Genomic DNA, 15,793 nt, shown 5'->3' with positions numbered 1-15,793 from the left:
ATTGGCTCTCTTTGTTAGAGCAGCTTAGCCTTCCATTAACTAATGCAGCTCACAGCCATGCTGCTCACTATGGCACATACATCAAAATGTTTTAAATTCAGATAACAAACCACTGATTCCCAGTAAATGGCACCTGCTTGCCTTTTACTTGAAGGGTTACTTCCCTTTCAAGTAACCGTCACGCTCAAAGTTGGAGATCTAGACAAAGCTGGACCAGGCAGCTTGTGACAAAGTTTTCAGTAGACATACATAGGCCTGGGATAGATATATATTTTACTCCTACTCAGTGGCTTTGTTTTCTCTGGCAGAAGCTGGGCCAACTCTCACTTCACAGTTCTGAGAAGAGATGTGTTTGGCTACCTGAGTTAACTGGAACCACATGTGTTTCTGCAATGTTTGCGCCCCTTATAAATCAGCACCCATGAAGCAGCCTGCCTGGCGCATCCCTTAATATGCCCCTGGACACCACTGATGCTTGCTCCATTCCTGTCTCTGATTGACAAGGTGTCCTGAAGCACAGGAGCGGAGATGCCTGCTGGTCCCAGGGGTTTCTCCAAGACAGGACATTTGACGTTCTCCCTTGGGGACAATTCTGAGCCTGTCAGTAAAAACATGAGCTTTCAACTCCATGGGCCCGTGAGTTGTCTCTGGCATGTTGTTCCCGTGCTGGGAAGGGAAATGTCCCAGTAGTGATAAAGACTTAAAGGAATGAGGTTGGATGTGAGCTCAGAGGTGAAGGAGAGAAATCCTTTAGGCAGCCTTTGCAGACTGGAGGGCTAGTCTTGCTGAGAAACAGACAGCTCAGAGGGCTGTGCCCACTCCCTCAGGAATCAGATAAGTGAATTTGAATCTCAGCTTCACTATTTCTAACCATATGAGCTTGGACAAGTTACCTAATATGTTTGTGCTTCAAAAATAAAAGCAGTACTTCTCTCATATGGCTGTTATGAACATCAAAAGAGATCTTGCTCAACAAATGCTAACATGTACACACAAAATTCTATACCTCCAGTCATTACTAACTCTAAAGATTAGATAAAATATTTGGGACAGGATAGCTCCAGGATGCCTTTGTGAAAAGCAAGACTGTCGTGAGATAAGCCTGACCGTTCCTGACCAGGGTTCCTGGGATTCACTCACCAGTGAGCACTTAAGAGCGGAGACCTGGAGACCCTGGATTGGGGAGCGGCTGAGGGGGGAAGAGCAGGGAAGGGAAGGAGAAGACTGCCCCGTGGCTACAGTCCCCTGAAAGTTACTGAGGAGGGAATGGAAGTTAACCAGCCCTGGAAAAGCAATGTCTGGGCCTTATCTGTACTCGAACCTTGAATTTTTGAAATGTTTTGCCCTCTGAACCAAAAGCAATGCTCTCGCCCGACTAAGCTCTCAGTGTTACAGGACAAAGGCGGTGGGTGCTTTTGCCCAATATACTCAATGACTAATTCGTAAGACACCAGGGTTTCAAAGAGAGAAGTTTATTACTAGGCATGTAACAGGAGATGAGATGGCTTATTGGCCCAAAATCTGTCTTTCTGAACTGCAGTAATTCTGATAGTTTTATAGCATTAAAAGATGGGCAAAACGAACGAAGCTGAAAATTGATAACCACCAAAGAACCAGAGCTTTCACAAATATAGAGGGATGAACTCACTCTTAAACAATCACTGAGTCAAGGAAGAAATTGCTGGAGAAATCGGTAAATATCTAGAGATAAATGAAAATGAGAATACAACATATCAGAACTTATGGGATGTGGCAAAGGTAGTGCTCAGAGGGATATTTATTGCCCTAAATGCCTATTAAAACACAGGGGACGGGCCACAGTGGCTCAACAGGCAGAGTTCTTGCCTGCCATGCTGGAGACCCGGGTTTGAGTTCCAGTGCCTCCCCATGTGAAAAAACAAACAAACAAAAAACTACAAAAGAGCAAAAATTGAGACCTTAACTGCACACCTAGAAGAGCTATAGAAAGAGCAGCAAATTGACCCCAAAGCAAATAGAAGAAGAGAAATAACAAAGAATAAAGCAGAAGTAAATGAATTGGAGGATTAAAAAAAAAACAATAGAAAGAATCAATACAACCAAAAGATGGTGCTTTGAGACAATCAATAAAATCTATTGGACCCCTAACTAGGCTAACAAAGAGAAAAAGAGAAAAGATGCAAATAAAATCAGAAATGAGATGGGGGTTGTCATCACAGACCCTGAAGAAATAAAAAAAATCATGAGAGGATACTGTGAACAACTATGTGCCAACAAACTAGACAATTTAGATGAAATGGAAAAATTCCTAGAGACACATGAACAACTACACTGACTCAGGAAGAAAGAGAAGATCTCAGCAAACCAATGACAAGTAAAGAGATTCAATAAGTCATCAAAAATTTTCCTACAAAGAAAATCCCAGGGCCGGATGGCTTCACAGGGGAATTTTATCAAACGTTCCAAAAAAAAAACTAACACCAATCCTGCTCAAACTCTTCCAAAACATTGAAGACAACAATGGCTGAGAGATTCCAAACAGAGTCGAGAGGGTGTCCTGGAGGTTATTCTTATGTATTAAGTAGATATCATCTTGTTATTCAAGATGTAAGGGAGAGACTGGAGGGAAGTGCCTGAAAATGTAGAGCTGTGTTTCAGTGGCCATGTTTCTAGAGGATGATTGAATAATGATAGAGCTTTCACAATGTGACTGTGTGATTGTGAAAACCTTGTGTCTGATGCTCCTTTTATCTACCTTGTCAACAGACGAGTAGAACACATGGAATAAAAATAAATAATAGGGGGAACAAATGCTAAAATAAATTTAGTTTGAAATGCTAGTGATCAATGAAAGCGAGGAGTAAGGGGTATGGTAGGTATAATCTTTTTTTTTTCCTTTCCTGTGTTATTTTACTTCTTTTTCTATTGTCTTTTTATTTCTTTTACTGAATTAATGCAAATGTTCTAAGAAATGATGAATATGCAACTAAGTGATGATATTGTGAATTACTGATTATATATGTTGATGTTTTATTTGGTTTGTTAATTTTTTAAATTAATAAATAAATTAAAAAAACAAAAAACAAAAAAAATAAGGAATAGGGGGAACAAATGTTAAAATAAATTTAGTTTGAAATGCTAAAAAAGATAAAAATAAAAATTGAAGACGAGGGAACGCTACCTAACTATTTTATGAAGCTAAAACCTCTCCAAACCGGGTAAAGATGCTATAAGAAAGGAAAACAACAGGCCGATCTCCCGAAAGAGCATAGATGCAAAAATCCTCAACAAAATACTAGCAAATCAAATCCAATGACACATTAAGAGAATTATATACCATAACCAAGTAGGGTTTATAACCAGCAATGCAAGGGTGTTTCAACACAAGGAAATCAATCAATGCAATACAGCACATCAACAAACGAAAGGGAGAAATTACATAAGCATCTCAATTGATGCTGAAAAAGCACTGGACAAAATTCAGCATACTTTTCTGATAAAGACACTTCAAAAGGCAGGAATAAAGAAAACTTCCGGCTGGAGTCTGCTCGCGTGGACGGATCAGAGTCCATGAATTTTCCGCTCCGCGGCTGTCCAGACTACCCCGACCCCAGCTTTCTACCCTTTGAGAACACTGAGAATAACGTCTCTGCAGCAGTTTTTACTAGAGCCAATCACTGTGTCATGCATGGAACAGGGATCGTACCCAAATCGCCCTTAGTCCCAATAACCACGAAGTCGGCATCTGTAAGAAAAACGGGAGCCAGTGGGTGAAAGCTCATGAACTCAGAGAGCACAATGGACACACCACAGGTATGGAGTGGGCCCCCAAGAGCGACCGTATCATCCCTTATGGGGCAGATCGCAATGCCTATGTCTAGAGTCAGAAAGATGGTACCTGGAAGCCAACCCCGGTGATCCTGAGAATTAATCGTGCAGCCACTTGTGTGAAGTGGTCCCCACTAGAAAACAAATTTGCTGTGGGAAGTGGAGCGCGACTCATTTCTGTTTGTTACTTCGAGTCTGAAAATGACTGGTGGGTAAGCAAGCACATTAGAAAGCCTATTCATTCCACAGTCCTCAGCTTGGATTGGCATCCCAATAATGTTTTGCTGGCAGCAGGATCTTGTGACTTCAAATGCAGAGTGTTCTCTGCCTCCATTAAAGAAGTGGATGAAAAGCCAGCCAGTACGCCATGGGGCAGCAAGATGCCTTTTGGCCAGCTGATATCAGAGTTTGGTGGCAGTGACACTGGTGGCTGGGTCCACGGGGTCAGTTTCTCGGCCAGTGGGAGCCGCCTCACCTGGGTCAGCCATGACAGCACTGTATCTGTTGCTGATGCCTCAAAAAATGTGCAGGTTTCAACTCTGAAAATGGAGCTCCTGCCACTCCTATGTGTATCGTTTATCTCTGAGAATAGTGTTGTGGCTGCTGGCCACGACTGCTGCCCAATGCTCTTTAACTATGATGACCGCGGTTGCTTGACCTTCATCTCCAAGCTAGACCTTCCAAAACAGAGCATCCAGCGTAATATGTCAGCCGTGGAACGCGTCCACAACATGGACAAGAGGGTCACAACTGAGGGCCGCAATACAGCCTTGGAGACTCTGCACCAGAACATCACTCTTATGAGGTGGACAAGCAAGACTGTCGCAAATTTTTCACTACTGGCATCGATGGAGCCATGACAATTTGGGATTTCAAAACCTTAGAGTCTTCTATCCAGGGTCTTCGAATAATGTGAAGCTGAAAGACCCTCCAGGCTCTAGCATGACAGACTGCGACTGACAATAGCTCTGCCGTTTGTATGATGGGGAGGAAGTCCAGCCGCCGAGCATCACTGAGAACATAGTGTTCAAATATCATTTGTGTGTTTGTTTGAATATAATTGGTGAACGTGTTGGTTGTTTAAAAGAAGCAGTAGCTTTTTTTTTTTTTTTTTTGCTGTTTTCATTCCATTCTCAACCAAAGTTTCTCTTTAATCAATTTATTATGGAAAATTGTTACACTAACTTAAAGAAAGGGGTGGGGAGGTATGTAAATTGTCTGCTAGAAATTTAAATTAAAATAATAAATAAAAAAAAGGAAAAGAAAACTTCCTCAATATGATAAGGGGCATATATGAAAAACCCATAACCAGCATCATACTCAACGAGGAGAGACTGAAAGCCTTTCCCCTAAGATCAGGAATGAGACAAGGGTGCCCTCTGTCACCACCATTATTTAACATTGTGCTAGAAGTTCTGGCTAAGGCAATCAGGTAGGAAAAAGAAATAAAGGGCATCCAAATTAGGAAAGAAAGAGTTAAATTTTCATTATTTGCAGATGGCATTATACTATATGTTTTAGTTTGTAAAAGCTGCTAGAATGCAATATACCAGAAACAGAACAGCTTTTTAAAAGGGAATTTATTAAGTTGCGAGTTTACAGTTCTAAGGCTATGAAAATGTCCAAATTAAGACACCCAGAGAAAGGTACCGTAACTCCAAAGAAAGGGCTGGTGAAGTTCAGGGTTTTTCTCTCAGCAGGGAGGGTACATGGAGATGTCTGCTAGCTTTCTCTCCTCATTTCATAAGGATTCTCCGGAGGCATTTTCCTTCTGAATTTCCAAAAGTCACTAGCTGTGTGGGTTCTATTGGCTCTAAAGCTTTTTCCAAAATGGTTCCTTCTTAACGGGCTCCAGTAAGCAACCCCACCTTTAATGGGTGGAGACACACCTCCATGGAAAACATCTAATCAAAAGGGTGAAAAGAAATGTAACAAATAAGGTATTGGTGGCAAGAGAGTTCAAATAGGGTCAAGAGCCTATTCAGGAGGCTACTCTTATGCAAACTTCAGCTAGATATTGCTAATTACCATGGTTTGCTAAACCTCAACCAAAACCATTCCTGTCAACCCTAAAGAACACCCAGGACTCTATCTGAGACTCGACGAAAGTTTCACATACTAAGATTACTTTCCAGAAACTTACAACCTCCAGATAGGCTATTAGGCCAGATAAGTCCTGAAACCCAGAGGGGCCAGTCTTTCCAAGAATATCAACTGGCTCCATCCCCCTATTCCATGTTATCAACACCCCTTTCCAACATGAAAAAGTTAGAATAGACACATCCCAAATATCCCTAAAGATTGGGAGAAAGATCAAATGAGAAGGAAGAGTTATAACAGAGAAGATAGGATTTAACAAATGAGTATGACTGTTGAATATTGATATCGATATTCCTTTTAGTCTCCAGTGTCTTGGAGCAGCTAGAAGGAAAACCCTAAAATTATGGAACAGTAACCCATACCTCAAGAGCTACTTCTTAAAATGTACTTTGAAATGGACTGTTTATATATATATATATATATATATGCCATATTTCACAATAAAAAATGTTTTAAGAAAAAAGATGGGCAGGTTTTAGGATAATGAACACAAGGACCCCAGACGATGTGATTAGAGGTAATTTAATTATTGAGCACATGCAAATTGATTGCATGCTTTTGGTCCCAGAATATGTGTAAGAAAATGGCAGCCTTAATACGATGATGGGTGTGATTTTAAGTATTATAATGAAGGATAGGTGACTTTTAGGTTAAAGTTTAAGCTACTGCACATGTCAGGCAGGTCCGTTTTCTTTAGATCCAATTTTGGTGACCAAGATAACTTTGGACTTGGGGTAGGTTAGTTCTGGGCCGATCCAAGACCCTTCATTAATGAACATTAGTGACTGTCTTCAGTAATCAAACCCTAAAGTCGAAAAACCAGATAAACAGGGACAAGTGAAGGTTGGTCACAAGGTTTTTACAGTCACAGGGGCACGGGATAATGGCCATGTAATCAGAATCTGAGATCAAGGCATTTGGACTGCACTTTAAAATTTTCTGGTATTTCTGTCTACTCCAATATACCAGAAAGTTAAAAAAAACAAGGAATATCTATCTAATAATTCAGTAATCATAATCATCCCTTAAATCCTAACTCCTCAGTTACCAGAGAACGTCCATTCAAAGTTGCTGAGAAGGACCTGGCTGAATCCTTCTCAACCTTCCAGGCCCCACTTTGGCATCACTTCCCCAGGTGGGCCGGGGCTGGGTCAGAGCCCTGAGCCTGTCCACACAGCACCTCGCATGTTCCCATCCTACACTTTTCACACATCTATTTTTGCAATGTGTTCACTGAATATCAACTGAGCACCTACCATGTGTCAGTTATTTGCAAGGTTTGTCACCACTGCATCACCAGTGTCCAAATCATGCCAGGTCCATGGAGCTTTCCCACCCCAATAAATATCATTGAGTGGATAACCATGGCCTCCAAAGCTTTGCAATATTAAAATATAATCATAGCTAACATTTATTCAGTGCCTTCTGTGGTCCAGGAACAGTAGAAGTGCTGTCTATTCAATTCACTCAATAACTCTGTGTACAGAGCTTCCCATCCCAGTTTTACTGATGAGGAAATCAAAGCTCCGTGCTGTCAAATTGCCTGAGCCCACACAGTGGTGAGATCCAGTGGGTGAGATCCAGTGGGTGAGATCCACTGGCTCATCTGATGGCATGGTGAGATCGTGCGCTAATCATCATGCCTACTGCCTTCACTGGCTGGGGAAAAATATGCTACTTCAAATCTTTGAATTAGCTTAGGGAACCTGAACTCCAATCTTCCTATGTTTTCAAGGTAGAATTGTGGAGGTGGACCCTGGGACAGCTTCCACCTCTAAGGTCAAGTAGGGTTGGGGCATTGTTCAAACTGAGATAAAAGACTATGAAGAAAGGCAAACCAGGCTGAGTTCCCTCCTTTGAAAGACCTGATAATGGAGTGAATCTGCATTGAGGGGACTATGGCAGGATTATGGGGGCCCCACAAGATATCTTTGGGCTTGGGGTGGGTTAGTTATGGCTGATCCAAGAACTTCAGATGATGACTCCCTCTCTTTGGAGCCTTGGGGGTTGGGCCTCTGGAGTCTGTTTTCTGGCACAGCAGAGGTAAGCTTAGGTCCGGAAACATCCCCAGCTTTTGCAAGGGCTCACATACCTGAGTGTGAGCCTGGCCGCCGCCCCTCCCAGAAGCCCAGAACCAGCCAACAAGCCTCTGCTCGAGCCGTTAAGGCATTCTGCTCTGAATGTCTGGGGAAAGGAATGTTAAAAACAATAAGGATTGATCTCTGTTTTCTTCAAGTCAGAAGATGATATTACAAGAAAATGCCCCAATTGTAACAAAAAAGTACCACATTAGGCAAAATGTTAATAAGGAAAACTGTAAGGGGTTTATGGGAACGCTGTACTTTCAAAATTATGTTTTGGTAAAACTACAACTACTCTAAAAAATGTTTTTGAAGACAAATAACAGAAGAAGGAGGAGAAGAAGGAGGAGGAAGAGGAGAAAAAGAAGAAGAAGAAGGGAAAGGATAAGGAGAAAAAGATGAGAAAATATCCCATTTATGGTTTCCTTGGGAGGAGCAGGATGGAATGGAACATGTCAGAGAAGCAAACTGCCCACTTCGTCTGCCTCCTTCACCTCCAGTGACTGAAGGAAAGCAGGGCGGGAGGGGAAGAAGAGGAGAGGAGGATGGGGCAGGATTGATGGGGAGTTGAGGAAGGGTGGGGTGGTCTTAATGAACTCTCAGCGATAAAAGCAGAGTTCAGGAGCCACTGGATTTCCAATTCCCTTCTCAGAGGGAGTTGGGGACTACCAACCTGGGAGTGGGTTATGAGAGCTCAGCTGTGTTCTAGAACCTTTGTAAGCTCATGTTTGCTATTTTGATGGTTGCCTGCCTGGTTTCTCCAGAGGAAAACCAGTTCATGAAGAAATCCATGAACTTGCATTGGAAGCAGAAAGAGGGGAGGTCAGCATTCCACCCCCCAGTCAGGTCCAGGGCCAGAGAGGGGAAACACAGTGCAGTCCCTGGGGGTCTGGGCAAGGAAGGAAGGCAAAGGATCCTAAGCGGGTAGGGGTGGGGACCCTCGGGCCTGAGAAGGGGCCTGGAGCACTGTGGTAGCAGGCCTGTGGCAAGGGCTGGAGGTCAGGGGTGAGTTCCATAAGGACACAGAGCCGGGGCAGTGACAGCAACCTGGCTCAGGAGCCACACAGATGGCTCTGAATCCCCTATCTCCGGCTGGCAAGTCACTAGCTCTGTCACCTTCCTCTGTCTCCACTGATCATTTCTAAGTCTCAGTTTTCTCATCTGTGAAATGCAAATAATCAGGCAATTGTGATGATTAAATTAAAAAGTGGATGTAGGGCAGGCCACGGTGGTTCAGCAAGCAGAGTTCTCGCCTGCCATGCTGGTGACCCGGGTTCGATTCCCAGGGCCTGCCCCTGCGAAAAAAAAAAAAAGTGGATGTAAAACGGCTCCTACAGGGCCTGACCCAGAGTAATAGCTCAATAAATGCTAGTTGACCCTGACCTCCCCAACTCTCCTCCTGGGAGATGTCTCCTTGCCTTGCAGCTAGAAGGTTGCCCTCACTCTTTTCCTCTGGCTCCCATAGAAACCTGGGACGAGACTGCAGCCCATGGACAGAGGAGGGCTGTGCTCTCTGGGAAACTTGCTGCCTCCCTGTGAGCTTGTTTCCTTAGCACAAGCTAACATCTGTGCACTCAGTGGCCCTGACAGCGTGGGACATGCCAAGACTTGGCACTGGGGTCTCTGTCTCCCCGGCGTCCCTCTGGCGGCCTGAGTCGCAGGTTGCCCTGGCGAGATGCCCCCGCAGTTATCACCCCAGGCCTTGGCGCTGTGCAGGCGGATGATGTGAGCCCAGCCTCACTCCTGCACAGAACTTGCCAGCCTCACGGTTTTCCTGCCAGCCCAATCTGCCTCCAGTCCCAGCCAAGTTTCACCTGGGCAGGCTGTGTTCCCATCTTCTGCGCCTCATCCTGCCCAGAGGGGAAGGCTGCGGAGAGAAGCTCCGGAGGCTTGGGAAGGAGCTGTCCCAACAGGCTGATGTGGTGGTGGGAGGCCTCGAACCATTCCGGGCTCACGCCGCCTCGAGCCCTGCAGCCAACCCCAAGCTGGCTGCCGGCCAGCTTCTCGCATCCCGTTTGCTTATCGCTGTTTGGGGGCCCTCTGGGAAGCGAGTCTCCACCGGAGGGAAATCTGTGGCTCTGTGGACTCTCAGTTGGCCACCTCGGGCCCAGGTGTGGGGACAAACTTTACTGCAAAGGCACGGCCTTGCAGCAGGCTCCTCACTTCTCCCGACGGCAGCCCAAGCCGGAGCTAATGGACCCTCCGGGCTGCCACCACCTGCTCTATCTGAAAAGGAAATAATCACATGCATATACATATAAAAGATATGTATATAAAATATACGGAACATACTTAGAATAACATTTTGAAAAGTGGAAATGTAAGACTCTTGGCACACCCTGCCTTTTCAAGTTCCTTTTTCGCTTCTACAAATGAAAACCATTCCAACTTTGAGACCAGTTAGTTATCTGGCTAAACTTTCAATAATGTTACGATTTTGTTGCTATGTGATTAGATTTAACCCATCTGAACTAATAACACCAATAATCCTAGCTAATATTTATTGGGTCGGCCCTATGAACTGGATTGGACACAGGGCTGAGAACTTTACATGCGTGATCTCACTAAACACCTGAGAAAGTAACTGCTTGTATCCCCATTTTCCTTATGAAGAAACTGAGGTTCAAAATTTAACTTGGTGCATCTTATAGGATAGGGATCTAGCTTTATCTTCCCATATTATTCCACCATCACTTTTTGAATAACTGATCTTTCCCCCACTGTGATTTTAATGTCACATTCCTCATGTCCTATGACTTTTTTTAAACAGAGGATCTCTTCCTAGCCTTCCCTTCTTTTCCATGGAGCTGCCTCTCCTTGCTCCAATTCTGCACTAGTTTTCTTTGTTGTTGGTGGTGGTGTTGTTTTACATTTTTATTGTAGTAACACCAATACAACCTAACATTTCCTGTGCTAACCATGTTCAAGTGTGCAGTTCAGTGGTGTTAACCACACTCACGGTGCAGTGCCACCCTCACCACCATCTAGGACCAAAACTTTTCCAAACAGAGACTCTGTATCAATTAGTACCACATTGCTTTGTTGTTAATGTATTTTTATTGTGAAATATAACATATAGACAAAAAAAGCGATCAATTTCAAAGAGCACTTTAACAAGTAATTATAGAACAAATTTCAAAGTATGGTATGGGTTACAGTTCCACAATTTCAGGTTTTTCCTTCTAACTGCTCCGAGACAGTTGAGACTTAAAAGAAATATCAAGGGTGGGCCACGATGGCTCAACAGGCAGAGTTCTCACCTGCCATGCCAGAGGACCTGGTTCGATTCCTGGTGCCTGCCCATGTGAAAAAGAAAAAAATATCAACATAATGATCCAGTACTTATACTCATTTGTTAAATCCTGTCTTCTCTATTGCTACTTCTTCTCCTTTGAACCTTCTCCCACTCTTTAGGGATATTCGGGCAATGACCACTATAACTTCTTCATGTTGAAAAGGGGTGTCGACATGATAGAGGAAGAGGATGCAACTGGTTGATGCTTCTGAAGAGACTGGTAACTCTGGGTTGCAGGGCTTATCTGGTCTAGGAACCATCTGGGGGGTTTAGGTTTCTGAAAAATAAATTTAGTGAGTGGAACTGTTTATAGAGTCTCAGATAAAGTCCTGGGTATTCTTTAGGGTTTACAGGGATATTGTTGGTTGGAGCTTGGCATACCATGGTAATGAGTGATATCTAGCTGAACCTTGCATAAGAGTAACCCCCAGAATGACCTCTCAACTCTATTTGAAATCTCTTAGCCATTGATATATGTGTGGTTTGAAACTGCTATATACCTGAGAAAAGCCATGTTCTTTATCCTAATCCAATCTTCTGGGAGCAGACCTAATTTGGGTGAGATCATTTTGATTAAGTTGTTTCCATGGCATTGTGACCCACCCAAATAAAGGTGGTACGTTTTGATTAAGTGGTTTCCATGGAGATGTGTCTCCACCCATTCAAGGCAGGTCTTAATTTGCTTGCTGGAGTCCTTTAAGAGGGACCCATTTTGGAAAACACTCAGAGCTGACACAGACAGAGACCTTTGGAGATAGAGAAAGAAAATAGCCCCAGGGAAGCTGTTTGAAACCAGAAGCCAAAGGACCAGCATATGCCATATGCCTTCCCAGCTGACAGAGGTGTTCCAGACACCATCAGTCTTTCTTGAGTCAAGGTATCTTCCTCTGGATGCCTTAGTTTGACATTTCTATGCCTCAGAACTGTAAACTTGTAACTAGATAAATCCCCTTTATAAAAGCCAACCCATTTCTGGTATATTGTATTCCAGCAGCATTAGCAAACTAAAACAATACCTTATTTTGTTATATTTCTTTTCCCCCTTTTAGTACCACACTGTTTTAATCATTGAATCTTTATGTGTTAGCTTTCTAGGGCTGCCATAAAAAGGCCCTTCTACTAGGTGGCGGAAAGCAATGGAAATTTATTCTGTTCAAGTTCTGGAGGCTGAGTTCTAATCAAGGTGTTGGCAGGACTGTGCTACCTCTGAGGCCCCAGGGGAAATCCCTTCCTTTTGTCTTCTGGTATTCCTATAATCCCAGGCATTCTTTGGTTTGCAGCAGCATAATTCCAATTTGTGCCTCCATCTTCACAGAGACATCTTCTTTTGTGTCTGTATCTCTGTCCAAAATGTCCTCATCTAAGGACATTAGTCATATTGGATTTAGGGCCCAGGCTAATGACTGTATCTTAACAAATCACACCTACAAAGACCCTCTGTCATGGTCACGTACATGTGTCAACTTGGCCAGGTGGTGGCACCTGTTTGTCTGGTTGGGTGAGTCCTGGCCTGTCTGTTGTTATGAGGACATTTCATAGAATTAAATCATGATCACATCGGCTGCATCCACAGCTGATTCCATTTGTAATCAGCCAAGGGGAGGGTCTTCTGCAATGAGTGATGCTTAATCTAATCACTGGAAGCCTTTTAAGGAGGATTCAGAAGAGACAAGCTCTCTTCCTGCTTTGGCTGGTGAGCCTCTCCTGTGGAGTTCATCCAGACCCTCCATCGGAATTGTCGGCTTCACAGTCTGCCCTGAGGATTTTGGACTCTACGTTCCCATGGTCACGTGAGACACTTTTATAAATTTGATATTTATGGATATTTCCTGTTGATTCTGTTTCTCTAGAGAACCCTAACTAATACACCCTCTGTCCAAATAAGGCCCCATGCACAGGTGCAGGAGATAGGACCTCAATAGAACTTTTTTTGGGGGACACATTTCAACCCACAACACTTGAGTATGTGTTTTAAAATCTAGGAAGATCCACCCCATTCTTTTTTCCCCCAAGAAATTTCTGGACTCTATTCCTATATATATATATATATATATATATATATATATATATATATATATATATATATATATATATATATATATATATATATATATATATATATACATATTCAAGTGAATTGTTAGCCTCATTTTGTTAGGTTTAAAAAATAACCTTAGATGTTTTTTACTTTGAGTGGCATAGAACATACATTTGGGCAAAGGACATTCGTCACTAGTAAGAGTTCTCAATGCTTCACCATTTATTTAATGTCCCTCAGTGTGACTGGGCAGATTTTTATTGTGATTACTGCACATTTCTTGTTAATTTTTTTCTTGATATTGCTATCATAAATGGGATATTTTGCTTTATGCCTTCTAGTCAGTTAACACCAGCATATAAGAAACGTATGAATTAGGTATTCATATTTCTGATTTCCAGGTTAAAAAAAAAAACAGACAGAAATGAAGGGAAGGATTCCATTTGAGGCTCCAGTTAAGCTTGGCGATGTCCAAAGGCACAGCCATGTCAGTCTTGCCCCCATTGTCATCATATTCACCCCTCAGAGGGAGTCGCCCACACTCCCCAAAGTCAATGGCTTTCCAGACCCCAGCTCCCAACTGTGCAGTCCCACATTCAAGGCAGCCACACACTGAGGGCAGCAGGGTCCCCAGCCTCACCCAGCTTCTGGCTATGATTGGAACCCTGACAAGAGGAGACCCCACCCTGCAAACACAGCTGCAGTGATGGTGCAGTAGGGCTTTGGGCCCTTCTTTTTTTAGAGGGCTGGGGAGTGGGGAGTGCATGGGCAGGGAATCGAACCTGTGTCTCCTGCATGGCAGGCAAGAATTCTACCACTGAACTACCCATGCACCCTGGCCCCTTCTTTTAAAACTGTGATTTTTCCGTTTAAGGCCAGTTTGATGAAAACTATGGACCTTCTCCAGAAAAATGCCTGAAATGCTGCCACTGCTTCCAGAGGGTTCACGGATACCTCCAAGCACATCTGAAGGAACCTAAATTAATTAACAACCCAGAAACTCAGATCTGTGAACCACAAGCCCTGTCACTTCTTTTCTAACATCTTGCCATTAAATTGTGGTTTTAAAAGGATGGTCCAGCTGGGGATTCCTCCAGATGAGTGATACTGAGAAATGGGGCCAGGTGTAGAATTTCAGGGACACCGTAACCGTGGATGAGTTGTTTACCCTCTCTGACTCTGTATTCTTCCCTATGAGAACAATACCCACCCAGCCCGGTTATAGGGTAATTTGGAGATCAGCTGAGACGATGTTTGTGAAAGTGATTAGGAAACTGCCCCTTCATTACACAAAGGTAACAGATGATGAATGCCAGCAAAGGAAACATGAGTCCCAGCACCGATATGCAGCGAAGGTATCTGAGTTTCTTAGAGAGCGTTATCGGCTCCCATGCCACCAATTAACCTCTGTGAACTTGGCCTTAGCCCTGGAGAACAGCTGATAAAGGCCTTCACTGCTCTCCACTTCTGAGGTTATGGGACTGTTATGCTGACCCAGCTAAAACCACGATTTAATGGCAAGATGTTGGAAAAGAAGTGTCAGGGCTTGTGGTTCACAGATGTGAGTTTCTGGGTTGTTATGAAAAGTAATCATTAATCCTTCCTTGCATGCTGGAGGGAACAGCCAGGAACCTCAGACAGGTCACGGCCCGAGCGGGCCCGAGCGGCCAGTGCAGGAACTGGCTGTCAGAACTGGCTGTCAGGTGCCCGAGGCATCCTGGCTCTTGGGTGGGGGTGGGGGAGGAGCTCAGGCTGGCCCTCTTCTCTGTTCCTGGGGTCCCCATTATAAAGTGAGGGGCCACACTTGATGAAAAAATGAATGTGCACTCCCCCTCTCTACGTGGGACATGACTCCCAGCAGTGTAAATCTCCCTGGCAATGTGGGACAGAAATCCCGGGATGAGCCGGAATCTGGTATCAGGGGATTGAGAAAGCCTTTTTCACTAAAAGGGGAAATAGAGAAATGAGACAAAATGAAGTTTTAGTGGCTGAGAGATTTCAAACAGAGTCGAGAGGTTATCCTGGAGGCTATTCTTATACATTATATAGATAACCCCTTTTTAGTTTATAGTGTATTAGAGGGGCTGGAGGGCAGTGCCTGAAAATGTAGAGCTGTGTTCCAGTAGCCTTGTTTCTTGAAGATGATTGTATAATGATACAGCTTTCGCAAGTGACTGTGTGATTGTGAAACCTAGTTCTGATGCCCCTTCTATCTCCTGCATGGACAGATGCGTAAAAAATATGAATAAAAAATAAACAAATAGTAGGGAGAACAAAGGTTAAAATAAACAGAGTAGATTGAAATACTAGTGGTCAATGAAAGGGAGTGGTAAGGGGTATGGCGTGTATGAGTTTTTTCTTTTTCCTTTCTTTTGCTGGAGATATGCAAATGTTTAAAAAAATGATCATGGTGATGAAGACACAATTATGTGATGATATTGTGAGCCATTGATTGTAACCATGTCAGGCATG

At 43.5% G+C, this 15,793-nt stretch overlaps 1 pseudogene; it reads left to right on the top strand.

Moving 5' to 3' along the window:
* Positions 1-3,663: 3,663 nt before the first annotated feature.
* LOC143679051 (actin-related protein 2/3 complex subunit 1A pseudogene) lies at positions 3,664-4,723 on the top strand (annotated as a pseudogene).
* Positions 4,724-15,793: the final 11,070 nt, after the last annotated feature.

The sequence above is a fragment of the Tamandua tetradactyla genome, chromosome 4 (assembly GCF_023851605.1).
Source record: "Tamandua tetradactyla isolate mTamTet1 chromosome 4, mTamTet1.pri, whole genome shotgun sequence".
Taxonomy (NCBI): domain Eukaryota; kingdom Metazoa; phylum Chordata; class Mammalia; order Pilosa; family Myrmecophagidae; genus Tamandua; species Tamandua tetradactyla.
Note: the sequence above shows the minus strand (reverse complement) of the source record. Positions and strands in the feature narration are given on the sequence as shown.